The following is a 14,772-nucleotide window of genomic DNA, read 5'->3' as shown; positions in this document are numbered from 1 at the left end:
CAAATATGCCCCAACACACAATCTTTATTTATTGTTGTTGCTGTCTAACCCCATCCAGTGGCCAGAGGGACAAATACCAATTATATTGTTTGACACTGACCCCATTCCATTACCCATCAGCCCGCACTCTCAAAATAAGTGCACGCTGGGAAGACAGACTCCATTTCCTTTAGCATTTGGAGAAGGCAGAAGCACAAGGAAGAATCCTTAATCTGTGGCACATGGTCATCCAAGGACAAACCCACATCCCACACACAGAGCATTGCTGGTGAGATTTAAATTGCTTGTATTTATTAATTGTTATGTTCAGCAGTAACTCAATATTATCGTCTATTTGGTTCTCATAGTATGTATCCCTATTTCCCCCAGTTTCACCGCATCCTGTTCTTTCAATAAAACATTCAGATCTATGCATACGGTATGTTTTTTTGGAGAATAGGTGGGTTTAGCTGCATGTCGAGCTGCACATAAACTAACGTGTAGTGAGAACCGAACATTCACTAAACAAATGGCTGTAAGTTGAGGACTACCTATACTAGGGTATTGTAACATTTCTAAACATGGGATCCTTAGATAATAAAAACAAAAAGAAAAGTCTATTACAGAAAAAATTACAGCAATACCGAGAAGAAATGCAATCTTTTGATGTATCTAACACCAATGAGTAGCAGTCTTTTGTTCAAAATATACAGTTTATCTCTACATTATCTATGAGCAAACATTTGATAGAAAATAATACAGAAACTAAAAAAAATAATGTTACAGTATAAACCTAAATCTTACCCACGTTAGTACAGCCTAAAGCAATTGATCAGTACTTTTATCTAGCAGATGAACAGTAATGCACTCAACTATAATATTTTGTTTCATTTTCTAAATTAAATTTGGTCAATCCCATCTAGAGCACAAGCTGAAAACAAGCTATTTTATCATTTAATTTAATGAATATAGCAGTCTGACCACTAGATGGTGCTAAGGAAATATAAACTTTTTTGATTGCTCAATAAATGTGCTAACAGTTATAGATTAATGATAAATATAAATTCACAAAGGAACCCACCCATAACCCAAACATCTATAAACTAGACTGTTAAAGCCACCTTTTATCTGAAATCTACAAGCTGTGTCAGAACACGGAAGAAATTTGACATTTTTCACTAGGATGAATTGAGACCACAGACAGAACCTATTTTTGCATCTGATAAAAAGGAGGATAAGTATTTGCTTTCCTGCTTAAGTACACTGTCATTATAAAAGAATGTTCCTATGTGAGTTTCATTGTTGATCTTTTCTCTTTACTTTAAAACAATGCATTTTAACCCCCTCCAAGTTGCTATAGTAACAAATGCACAGTATCAATCAACACATAACTTTGGCTGTGTAAATAGAATTGCTGGGTGTGGGTGGATGGTGGAGTCTAGGGCTGACAACACACAGTCTACAACATCATTCACAAAAATAACAGTTTCCTTTGGATTTTTGCTATGCATGTAAAAATAATAAAATATGGCAGAGCAAAAGTGAATCCAAGTAAAGTAAATAGTTTGCAACTTCATACATTAAATATAGCCATCATGTTAAGATACCGCAAAGATATACAGTATATCGAAATAAAAAAATAGAATCCTGGGGCTCTTTAAAAAATAGGTTTAAACTAATCTTCGCTAAACTATCCATGGTAGTTTATGATGAGTCCATATAAAAGTTTTCAAAAACTAAATAAATAAAATAAACACTTTAGAATAAAAAAAAAGCTTAATGCTTCTTGAAAGACCCAAAATATGTCATCATTAATGCGACTTTTCAAAAGGTCCAGTAATATACATATCTCATATGTGAATCTATCTGTCTGTCTGTCTGTCTTCCCTATCTATCTATCCATCCATCCAACCATCCAATTTCCTCCCGACTACCTCTAAACCAGCATCAAGTAAAACAACATATCAGTGATGCTATAATTCAAAATTCCCTATAACAAACAACAATCTGAAACAATAAAAATTTAACTATAGAAATAATTCCCTCTGGCATTTTAACATCAATGGAATCATGTCATATACAAATCATATAATATTTTATACAAATGTAACTGCACCATAAATAGTTTATTGAATAACTCTCTAGATAATTTCAGATATACCCAATTGAGACATTATAATCATCCCCAGATAAAAAATGCCTTTTGAAAAACATCATGTTGAGAAGCTGTTGTAGGTGCTACTCTTTGAAAATGCATGCCATAAAATGTTAAGTGACTGAAGTGTAATATATATAACAAATATATATATTTGTTATGCTTAACACAACTAACCTGAATTAAGTATGAAAAAGAACAATATTATACTATGCTATTAAAAGCCCACAATTCACAGGAATCTATTATTTTTACAGAAAATAATTTTACGGAAAAAGGATAAATAGCCCATCACAGTTGTGCCCCACTCCTACACAAATACACATTTGTTACTTTGTTTCATTACTGAGTGAAAAAAAAAAGTTGCAATATTGTGGTGAAGACATAACCTAAGGAGAACGGATCAGCCAGTAACACTCCTGTTTACACTACAGTTGCATAATGAGAGATTATGCAACTGGAGAGATAGAAAAGGGATGTATTTTTATTGACATCTGTGAAACTGTCCCTCCACCTTTATTTAAATTTCGATATTTACTAAAAAAAAAAAAAAAGAACAAAACAACAAGCTCTAGGACAACTTTCCTTCCTTTTTCCTTGCCTGCTGATTTGCCTTCCTGCATGGAATTATTTCACCAATCACTCTATGAAACACTGATGACAGGATGCATAGTTTCTATACTTACTTGATCAAATTATCTTTCTTAAAAATGCAAATTTCAGCACAAAACTCTTTTCCTTAACTGTATAGTACTTTTTAGCATTGTTATATTACATTTCAAACTCTAGAGAACAATAATTCAATATAGACAACAGCTATCTAGATTAGTTCTTATACATGTCTTCCAATATTTTAAAGGTTTAATATTAAATATTATTTAAATAGTTTTCCAGCAGCAACATATTCTCTTGAGGCCAAAGATAAAAAAACTATTTAATATTGTTGTCTGGACCTAATATGGCATAACAGTAACTACTTTGAAAAACTTTCATTGTAAAAGTTACCATCTATAATACATTTCATACATCATTCAACTTGTGTTTGCATGTGTGTCTAAGAATGTGTAAGTGAGAGAGACATATAGAAGTGGCATTTGCTAAAATGAGCTGTGTAAAATTATGACTTATCTTATAAAAGCTTTAAAAATGTTTTTCAATAAAAAAAAATCAAAGCATTTACATTTCAGGGTTTCTTTAAAATATTTTAAAGATATCAATACTATTTCATTTGTGGATATTAACCAAACCATAAATTATTTCTTCTGAGGCATAAATAATTTGCTATTTTTAGCAAAAAAAAATGCATATTTTTCTTTTTTAATTGTAATATCTTCTTATGAATTATGAGTACCTTGTATATGAACAGTCATATTAAAAACAAATTAACCAATGTTTTTGCCCATTAACTATCTACAATATCTACTTATTAATAGTGCCACATTGCTATTGTTTTAATCAGAATGTTCACACATATACATTTTTAAGAACTAATTAAGCTGAGGAAAAGGCTGTCTTGCTTACTTGTTATAAATATTTTATTATACAGTACAGATACTGCTGTGAACAGAAACAGGAAATCTTTCTCTTATTTTCCCATCTGAAACCCCAGGGACTCTGTATACAGATGTATATATACTGTACATATATATACTTGGTGTATGTACCTGGTTATCTACAGTATACGAGAAAAAGTAATTCTTGAAATAATAATGACATCCTGCTCTGGAGTAGATCAAAGGCTATATGAGTATGTGAAAATATATACAGTGATTGAGTGATATATAACAGGAAAAAAAATCAACGTTATCATCTTTTCTTTGTAAAATAATAAACTTTAAAAAACATAACCAACTACCACATTAAAACACATTTCAAACTTTTACAAGAATAATGGAGAATAGCAGAAAAATATATTCGGAAACTTTTGGCCAACTTTTGGAACATACTACTAAACCTCTCATAGCAATTTGTGATTTTATATGGACCAAGCAATACTTTACATGAACCAAGCAATATTAGATCAAAGAACCAGTTTGGTATGGTGCTTAAGGTATCAAGCACCATGAGTTCTAGTCCCACCTTAGACATGAAGCCAGCTGGGTGATTTTGAGCCAGTCACTCTCTCTTAGCTCTGGAAAGAAAGTGTTGGGAAATCACTTATGAAACAACTTGGCAAAAAAATGAAGACTCACCTCTCTAGAAAAGGGTCTAATAGTGGAAAAGGTGAATGGAAAGAAAAGAGGACATCCAGCATTAAGGTGAATGGACTCAGTTACAGTTGTAATGATTCCGCCACTTGGAAACCAGAAAATACAGATTGTCATGGAGAAAATCTCTCTACATAGTCATTAAGAGTTGATACCAACTGGATGACATAATCAATCAAGAGAAAATTTCCAGTCATACCTCTTTGCACAGTATAATGGGTTATTTTTTTCTTGTCCTAAGTGAAAAAGAATGACGACTTTTTATTTAACGAAGATCAAGGTTATCAACTTTAGCAGAGGAGGGTTATAAACTTGATAAAAATATGTTTTCATAAGAATAGGGTATAGAATTGACTAGAATAGAATTGAATAGAATTCTTTATTGGCAAAGTGTGATTGGACACACAGGAATTTGTCTTGGTGCATATGCGCTCAGTGTACATAAAAGAAAAGATACATTCATCAAGAATCAAGGTACAACACTTAATGATAGTCATAGGGAACAAATAAGCAATCAAATCATATTAGGAAACAGTCAATATAAATTGTAAGGATACCAGCAACAAGGTTACAGTCATACAGTCATAAGTGGGAGGAGGTGAGTGATAGGAACGATGAGAAGATTAATAGTAATGCAGACTTAGTAACTAGTTTGACAATGTTGAGGGAATTATTTGTTTAGCAGAGTGATGGCGTTCGGGGAAAAACTGTTCTTGTGTCTAGTTGATCTGGTGTGCAGTGCTCTATAGAGTCGTTTTGAGGGTAGGAGTTGAAACAGTTTATGTCCAGGATGCGAGGGGTCTGTAAATATTTTCACAGCCCTTTTTGACTCGTGCAATATACAATGGAAGGCAGGTTGGTAGCAACTGTTTTTTCTGCAGTTCTAATTATCCTCTGAAGTCTGTGTCTGTCTTGTTGGGTTGCAGAACCAAACCAGACAGTTATAGAGGTGCAGATGACAGACTCAGTAATGTTGTATAATGTTAAATTACGATCTTGGAAACTGAGCATCAGTGACATAAAATGTATGGTGTATCTTTTAAGAGGTATAAGATGGAAACATAGTTTTTTAATTTTTATATTTTTGTTCAAATTTATGTATCTTCCCATCTCACCAGAAGTGTCAGGACAGCATACAAGAATTAAATAATTATACAAATATAGACAATAATTACTAATTTTTTTTTTAAAAAAAATCATTAAAATTAGAATAAACAAACCACAAACACAAAGGAGTATAGCAACTACACATTAACCACAAGGGGGAGTCCCCTTAAAATGTTCCTGTGATCTTCCTGATAACATAATCATAGTTTGAGGGTCTTCCTGAAGCTTAATAGGGATAGAGCTAACCTAACGTCAGGTGGAATATGAACCATAAAGCAGATACCACAGCACAAAAAGTCTGGGATCCATCAATGTAGGTCCCTCACAGATGGAACCGATAGTATGTTCTCTCTGCCAGAACTAATGAGACCGGCTGATGTAATCTCTGAGTCCCTCAGAGAATAGCAATAGCAATAGCACTTAAGACTTATATACCACTTCATAGTGCTTTACAGAACTCTCTAAGTCAGGGCTATCAAACTCCTGGCCCAAGGGCCATATGTGTCATGCGCTGGCCACACCCATGCCCGGTTTAGTGAAGGGGAAAAAAGTCCTGATACGTCATGTGACGCTGCCATGACGACATGAGTTTGACACCCCTGCTCTAAGTGATTTACAGAGTCAGCATATTGCCCCCAACAATCTGGGTCCTCATTTTATCAACCTCGGAAGGATGCAAGGCTGAGTCAACCTTGAGCAAGTCAGTATCAAACTCCTGGTATTGAGCAGTTAGTCTGCAATAATGCATTCTAACCACTGCGCCACCATGGCTCAGATAACTTGGTCCCGTGCCGTAAAAGTTAAAACCACCATCTTGAATTGGACCTGGAAACAAACTGTTCTACCCAATGACTCCTAATTTCCTTGTTTAGATGAAACATTGTATGCATTGATGTCAAAAAAGCACAACTACATATTTATTTATTTTGCATAATTATAGAGATCCAGAATGGCATAGTGATTACGATGCTGGAATGAATGGTAAGACCCTGGTTTTTGTTTTTCCTTATTAAATCAGGTAAGTGACCATATGAGAGAGAGGCACTCTCTCAATACTCATGTATATCAGTTTTACAACAAGGTAGTTGATTAAAAAAATGTCTTTTTTGGTGTAAACCATGAGATGCTTAAGATACAGGAAAACATATTTGATACAATAGATTCTAATACTTCTCAACAAGGGCAGAATCAGGCTGATCACTAGATTTTAGTGCATATGGTTATGTACATTTTACTTACTGGAAAAGAAGAAATGAAGAAGTGACCAGGAAGGGAAGAGAAGGGGGAAGTAATAGGAGGAGGAAAAAAAATCCTAGAAGGTGATGATAAAAAATTTCTAATACTTTTACTAAGAAAAGTACATGGATATGTCCATGTCATCAGCAGGTGTGATGGCAAGTGATCTTGCCTTTTTATCATAAACATTATAAGTGAATTTTGCATGACAATTGCTTTTATTTTTTTCAGAACTCCTGCTGGCTTGTTCATATTACCAGCATAGAAATCAATTTGATTTGCTTTTGAATTGCTGATGTTTCTAACCAATTGGAATATTATTACTGTAAGGAAACTCAGTAAGAGAATAAGGAAAACAGAATAGTTGACAAAACAAACTGTATGATTTTCTTAAGAGTTGGAAAATGATAACATTTTGGTCACCTAGAGGCCCGAAGCTGGTTTTATTTCATTTTCTGCTATTATCAACCAATTATCAAATTGATATGGCCTTTGTCAAGTTGCAAGAGCCTCAAGCTGAATATTAAATTAGGAAGTAAAAGGCTGAAATTAAAAATCTCTAGAGAAATTAGAAAATTGCCTCAAGGATAGAGGGTACTATGTAACTGCTTAAAAGAAATTTAAAAAATGTTATCAGGGATCAGGAAAAAATAAAAAAATGGAAGAAAGTAGAAATATCTAATTTCGTAGCTAAATTGCTACGATGGCAGAAAGACAGTTTCTCATTCTCTTCGCAATTCTACTTTTACTTTTTCAGCAGAGTCCAACATTTATTCTATATTTAAAAACTACTTATCTTCAACTAAAGACAATTGTAGCACAACTATATCATTGCCGAGAATTAAACTGCTTTGAAAGGGAGGCAGTAGCAGCAGGAAAATCACACACCTATTTTGCGACAATCAATTTCTAGAAATGTAACTAGATATGTGGATTTATCTACTATTTGCCATTATACTGTCAATCTAAAAATGCAATAAAAGTCATCTTCATTTTTTTCTTTTACTGCTTTAAACTGCTAAGTAATTTATATATGTCTTTTTGAAATCACACTTCCTTTAGTTAGGTTAGTCATAAAAATATATATTTTAAGTACAATCTGATTTCTAATTAATAACAGCTAAATTTAAGGTAATTTCATGATGGAAATGCTGCCACACTGACAAAAATATAGGCATTTTTTTAAAAAAAAATGTTAACAGCAGACTGCTATGCATCCAAATTGTAAAACTGTTTTTTTTTCATTAAAAGGTTTTTTTATTTTATAAACAAACAAAAAAACAATACATAATCAATCACTATATCTTCTGAATACATATTTTAAGTCTTCTTTTTGCTCCTCCAATATTTATCCTATCTTAATAGTCATTCCCTTTATTATAACATTTCCCCCATTTTTCTTACTTCTCTATTAATACCTTAATCTATCTTTTAATTATATTAAAAATTAGACAACCATTTTATCCCCCACACAACCTTCAACCCGCCCTCCCCACCCCCGATTTCCCAGAGCAAAAACAGGGTATAGCATTAAACTAAACATAAGCTAAAATATACTAACTTGCTATATGATTCAAAACTCCCTCACCCTCTTTAACTCCTCTTTTAAAAATTGTTCATCAGCCTCCCCTTTTAAAATTATAATTTAAACATTTTAAAACTTTCTTTAAGCATATCTCTTTAAGAAAAAGAAAAAAAAGAAAATATTATTTTGCATCCATTCAATTTTAAATTAACCATTTTAGTACTTCATTAAGTTCTTTTTTTTCTTTTTTCTTTCTCTCAAAAAACTTCAATAAAATATTCTTCAGAATATAACCTTAAAGATACTATTAATCCATTGAGTTTAGTTATTTCTAACTCTTAAATTCATTCTTCAAAATATCAATTTCAAAACTTTCAGAAAACTATCCATTAACTTTAAAGTTAATCATTTTAATACCAGTCATTTTTTTAAAAAGCTATCCATTTTTAAACATTTTTACTTAAACTTAAAAAAGTGCTAATTTCAATAGACTTTTCAAATTTATTATTAAGATCCTCCCCAAAAGAAATTAATCTTAATTCTTCCTTTCTTTCTATATTTTTTCCAATCCTTCTTCTTCAATAATACTTTCTCCTTCAACATTGCTCCTCCCCCTGCTTTTATTTTCAAAAATTTCTGAATGTAGATTTGAGACTGATGCATCTTTGAAAATCGCTCTCTCCTTAAAGTTATCTCCTCCATTTTGAAACCTCCATTTCTACTCTTCCTCTTATATTCAATTCAATTTTATTTATTGATTAGCCCTTTGGGCCATATCAAGTGCAGAATTACAAAGACAAATCATTACAAAGGTTTGGTAAAACAAATTAAGTAAGATTGGAATAACTCGCAATTAAAATACAATTAGAATAAAATACGATCTAAAATAAAATCGGGATAAAATACAATAATTTAAAGTACCATTTAAATATAATTAAATTTATATTGTAATGTCGCCCCTGCATCTACCCAATCAGTGTTAACTGCTCTTAAAATTACATTGTTAGATCAAGTGATCATTCTTACAATCTATCGCATTTTGCTGCACCAACTTTGTCCTCCTTCCCATCAACTTTACCACAAATTTAGCAATCCATTTTACCAACTGCAAGTTGGAACCTAACAAACAATATCGCAAAAAATGCTCTTTAGACTTAGGGGTGCTGGTATAAAAGATCCTGCCCAGTTGATGTTCCCTCAGGTCTGAATATAGGGGGCAATCAAAAATTACGTGGGACGTTGTTTCGACTTCCCCTGTCCCACATAGACAGACCCTTTCCCTTACAGGAATACCCTTATATCTACCCCAGAGCATATTTGTTCCAAGTTGGTCCAACCTCAGTTTTGTAAAGAATCTTCTCAGGACGGGAAACAAAGGCACAGCTAAATATTTTTCTATTTTGAAGATTTGTTTATTGGCTGATAACCAGGGGCAAACTTTTACTGCTGTCACCTGTGCAATATCCGATTGGGCACTTATGTCCTTAAATCTCTGTGCAATCCAATTTCGGATCTGCCTATAGTCATACTGCTGCCAATTTAAAGGGATACCAGAGCTAGATACCTGCTTCAGAACTCTTGATAACCAGTTATTTTTATTACTTGAGATAATCTGCTCCATTAGCGCTAATTTTGGTAACCTCCCTTCCTCCATCTCGATTATTCTCAACCAATAATAAACAGTCTTCAACAAGGCCCTAGTGCCAGTCGCATGGACTCCTGTTTCTGCCCTTACTACACATGCTGGGGTTCCGGGGGACACTGCCAAAATTCTCCTAAGGAACTTATTTTGAGGGGTTTCCAGCCCATGCAGCTTAACTGACCCCCATATTTCTGCCCCATAGGTAAGTACTGGTTCGATTTTCGCCTGGAAGACCTTTAGCACTGGGATTAATGAAGATGGAGTTTTCTCTAAAATAAGTTTGTTTAATTGAGCCATCCGAGCCATGGCCTTCCGAGCTCCGGCTTTTACCTGCTTATTCCATTTGCCATTTGTCTGAAATACTAGCCCTAGATAGGTAAATGACTGAACTTGTTTTATTCTTCTGTCATTTAAAACCCATCTCCTTATATTTTGTTGCCTGCTAAATATCATTACCTTTGATTTCTCTATATTAATTGTCAGGCGATTTTTTATACAATATGCTGCCAACCTCCCAAGTGACCTTCGTAGCCCCACCTGTGAGGCCGACAACAAAATTATATCATCGGCATATAACAAGCAATTGACCTGTCTTGTTCCTATACTAGGCCCATGGAGTGATGTATCTTCCAGACATTTTGGGAGGTCATTTAAATATAAGTTAAAAAGTGTTGGGGCTAAAATGCAACCTTGTCTGATGCCCTTTTTTAATGGGATTGCATTTGTTACCGATCCTGACCTATTCACTCGAACTCTTACTTGGGTTTCCGTGTATAACAGTCGAATTAAATATAACAATTTCTTTTCTATTCCCATAGCCTCTAATTTATCCCATAAAATTTTTCTATCAATTGTATCAAAGGCTGCCTTCAAATCTATGAATGCCACATACAGAGGTTTTTTCCAAGACTTAAACTTTGTTATTAGATGGTCCAGCACAAAACAATTATCCATAGTAGATCTTCCGCTCCTGAAACCTGACTGCTCTTCAGCTAAGATGTTATTTCTCATTATCCAGTCCTCTAATTTATGAAGCAAGTGCTTAGCACAAATTTTTGCTGAAATATCGATTAGACTAATTAATCGAAAATTATCAGGATTATCTCTAGAACCTTTTTTATGTAAGGGGATAATTATTGATGAACGCCAACTGGCAGGAATTTGCCCTGTTCTATTGATAAAAGTAAAGAGACCCGCCAAGACAGGCGCCCACCAGGCTGTGTTGTCTTTAAATAAGGATGCCGGGAGCGCATCCTGTCCTGGAGCTTTGTTTATCTTCAGGGAGGAGATTAAACGCCTCACCTCCGTGACTGACACTTCTTCCCACTGTGGTAAGGCTTCATATTCCTGTATCAAGCTCGGAGAGGATATAAGCTCATCAGAGTTTTCTACTGCTGCTGGCGTGGCCAAATGCTTCTCCCATCTTTCTGCACTAATGTTTGGGTCACTTATTGGTTTTCTATCTCTAATAATTTTTGAGACCTCCAACCAGAATAGTGTGGGGGAAGCCAGCTTTGCTGCCTGTTCTAGACCAGCCCATAGGTTGTCGATATAGGAGGCCTTTTTTCTCTTCAGTAGCTGCTAATATTTCTGCCTTATGGTAATATACTCCTTCTGTAGTTCCATGTTTGGGCTGCTTAAGTATCTCCTAAGTGATTTCCTAAGCTGTTTTTTCTTTTCCTTACAGTCACTGTCAAACCATGATGAGTTACTAGAATCAGACGGGCCCATTGGCTTGGTAGTCATGGAAAAATGCTTCAATTTATGGCATATTTCCGCAAAACAAACTATAGGCTCTTGTTCACCCATACTGTTTGCGCATATATGCGCTAAGGCTTCCATACATGGTGAATTCATAAATTCAGTCACTGCTTTGCTATCAACCCTCTTCCATGTTAATCTTTTCTCTTGGGCTATTTCTAAGTTGAGGCCTATTTGTTGGATTGATTGATTCCTTTTCCTTAAATCTGAAGGGATTGCCAGGGACGTCGCAATAGGAAGGTGATCACTTTCTGACCTTGGTAACGTCAAGACCGAAGTTGCCCCTGCTACTAGGCTGTGAGAGACACAAAAATAATCAATAGAACTACATGCCTTGGGGCCAAAAAAAGTTATGGGGTACCTTCTGAGCTCCGAGTACTGGCCTACAATTTGGAGGTTACAGTTATATATCATAGTTAGAAATTTTCCCCCATCTTTGTTCTTTTTCCTGTCTTGGGAGATCCATGATTGTTGGTTATGTAAATATCCCTCAGGAATTGTACCGTTTTCAACAAAAGGTTCCAACGAGGGACCCACACGCGCATTAAAGTCTCCTGCCAAAATTAGAGGTGTTTTTGTGAATTTTTTCCGTATTTCTAATATTTTTACCTCTAGAGCCTCCCACAAATCCCCCATTGCTGGGTTGACGTACACATTTGCAAATATCATTGACTTCCCTTCATATTCCAAATGGATTGCTTGAAAAAATAGAGGGCCATCCTCCAAGCATATCTCATTTCCCTTCCATCCTAGTTCGGCTTTCACCAAAATGCCCAATCCTCCAGAGGCTCTTCCTTTTTTAGCTACTCTCTTTGCTGGCAGCTGCCAAATATTAAACCCGGGGAGCTCAATTGGGGTCTCATCGTTGCTAACCCATGTCTCCTGCAAGGCAATTACATGGTACCTATTTAAAAATTTAATACAATCATCTGTGCACCAACTTCCTCTCCATCCTGCCACATTCCAAGAGAGGAAGTGCACTCTTGAAGGATGTGGTTGCTCACTATTTCCTAGTCAGGCTTCTTGGATAATCTCTCCTACCCCTCCTCCCTCGTTTACACACACACACCCAATTAATCGCCTGAGTTCAATAGAAGTCTGTTTGGGCATCATTGCACTGCCTGTTACTTTCGGACTTGCAGGTCCATGGGCTCTATTGATCTCTGCCTCCACGGTAAATGATTTTGCATGAGGCACCGTGTTTGTGTCGTTTCTTGGTATCATCTTTGCCGCTAAGGGGGATTGGGGGATTCCTTCCTGGGTGCCTTCCATCTCCGATGTTTGTCCCACAACACTTTGTGTTATCAAATCTACTGTCTCTGGTACCTTGTGCTGTATAGAAGATCAGGCTTCCTGGGTTTATAGGCTGCTGGCTCTCCGGAGCTGCCTCGTGGCTTGAAGGGGGTAGAGCTATCGACGCTAAAGGAGCGGCAAAAGAAATAGTCTGCTTCAGCAGCTTCCTCGTCTCTTTAAGTTTTTTAAGTACTTCTTGCTGCTCCATTTGTGAAAGTGAGGAAAAAGTTTCCAAACAGGCAGAATCAAATGTCTCATCTTGTACCAAGCCAATTGAAGGAAGTTTCACTTCAGCTGGGTCCAACACCCTAACCGACATTTCCTCTGTAACGCTAAATCTCCTCCCTACCTTGGCCAGCCTGCTTTCCCTATTCAGTCCACTTTCCCAAACAGCTGTCCCATGCACTGCCACACTCTCCCTAGGGGCTCTCTGAATTAGCGGAATGGCCTCACCACTAGAAAAAACTTGGGTAGGTAAAATTTGATAATAAGCCAAAAATCCTCTCATTCGCATAAGCAGGCTTGGGAAGAGCTGTTGTTTGAACTTAAAAAGAATTCTGATATAATTATCACGTTGTGGAAGATGTTCATATGCTGCCAAATCTACTGCCCCCTTGTCACACCGAGTAAGCTGTGACAAAGAGGTCACTATCTGTTTTTTTGAAGACCATTTACCCACATTTATCTCAGAATTATATATATTCAATACAATCTGCTCCTTCAATAATTGCCTGTTTCCCCCCCCACTCTTGTACCGTGGGATTTCAGGTCCAACCAGCTCACCATCTCTTGCTTTTTTTCCATGCTTACAGTCAATATATTGTCCGCTTGTTCTTTCCCTCGGTTGCACCATCTGGCCAGGTCGTTCTGTCTGACAGCCAGTTGAACGTACCTGCGGCTTTTTCGTCTGTGCCGCAGAAATAAGATTGATCACAGAGTCCAACTTTAAACGCACCTCTGCAAATTGGTCAAAAATGGCCAAGACTGTCTGAGAAGTGAGCATACTGTGTCGGCTAATGAAATCCCCTGTACTAACATTTAGCTGGTTTTCAAGTCCTAAAGCTAATTCACTATGGTTGTAAAACTCCGACTCTAAGCCCTTGTCCCGGCCTGGAGCCGGTTCACCCAAAGTTGCTGAGTCATTTGTCGTCAAATTACGCAGAGGGGTTCGCAGGCTTCCCAGCTGACTTCCTGATTGATTCTCCTCTGCCTGCAATTCCCACTCCAGGGGGGAATCCCCAAACAATGCCAAAACATCACGGCTAACCGGCAGGGAAAGGGGGAAGGATGCACGACCCACTGTTGAGTGCAAAGGCTGGCAAAATCCGTCAATCTTCTGTTGCTTTTGAGGATTGGTTCCAACTTCCTTACTGTTTGGTGAGCAATATGCCGTCTTTCTTTTCTTCCCCTTGGGAGAGGCCATCCGGACTCCAGTCAAACACGGCTGCAAAGGTTCTTCCCGGGAGCGTCTGCAGCCAGCCAGTTCCTTACTGTACTCGTTCCAAAAACAAACAGCTCAAAATCCCCTCCGAGGTTAGGGGCCTCCACTGAGGTTTGTCAACAAGTCCGGTAATCCGAATTTCAGGCCTTGCAAGGAGAAGTCGCAGGAGTAGCCTAAGCCAGGAATGCAGGTTGTAGTATTGTTAAAATATGTCTAAAACAAACAGTAGCCACACTATATGTGCTTTGTAAAAGTCCAGTATAAATTAAAAATAGATTAAAAATGAATTAAAAATATAAAAATACTTTAAAAACGTTAAAAAAGAAAAACCTAATTTGCTTTTGGGAGAGCTCCTTACAGCCGTTGCTCACCTCCCCATTTCCAGAAAGTCTTCCTCTTATATAATCAGTCACTTCCTCCCTTAAA

General features: G+C 36.3%; 1 protein-coding gene and 1 long non-coding RNA gene across 3 annotated transcripts in view; one reads left to right on the top strand and one right to left on the bottom strand.

Annotated features, from left to right (window-relative positions):
• ALCAM (activated leukocyte cell adhesion molecule) overlaps positions 1 to 14,772 on the bottom strand; it is a 128,137-nt gene that overhangs the window by 42,964 nt on the left and 70,401 nt on the right. The window lies entirely within an intron of this gene.
• Positions 1 to 14,772, top strand: part of LOC117663001 (uncharacterized) — a 33,218-nt gene that overhangs the window by 15,284 nt on the left and 3,162 nt on the right. Inside the window, exon 2 of the long non-coding RNA XR_004590583.2 lies at positions 6,389 to 6,429. This is a non-coding gene — a long non-coding RNA (uncharacterized LOC117663001). The remainder of the gene's footprint in view (positions 1 to 6,388; positions 6,430 to 14,772) is intronic.

Source organism: Pantherophis guttatus, chromosome 5 (assembly GCF_059756535.1).
Source record: "Pantherophis guttatus breed Tessera chromosome 5, ASM5975653v1, whole genome shotgun sequence".
In the NCBI taxonomy this organism is placed as follows: domain Eukaryota; kingdom Metazoa; phylum Chordata; class Lepidosauria; order Squamata; family Colubridae; genus Pantherophis; species Pantherophis guttatus.
This window is presented reverse-complemented; position numbering and strand designations above follow the sequence as displayed.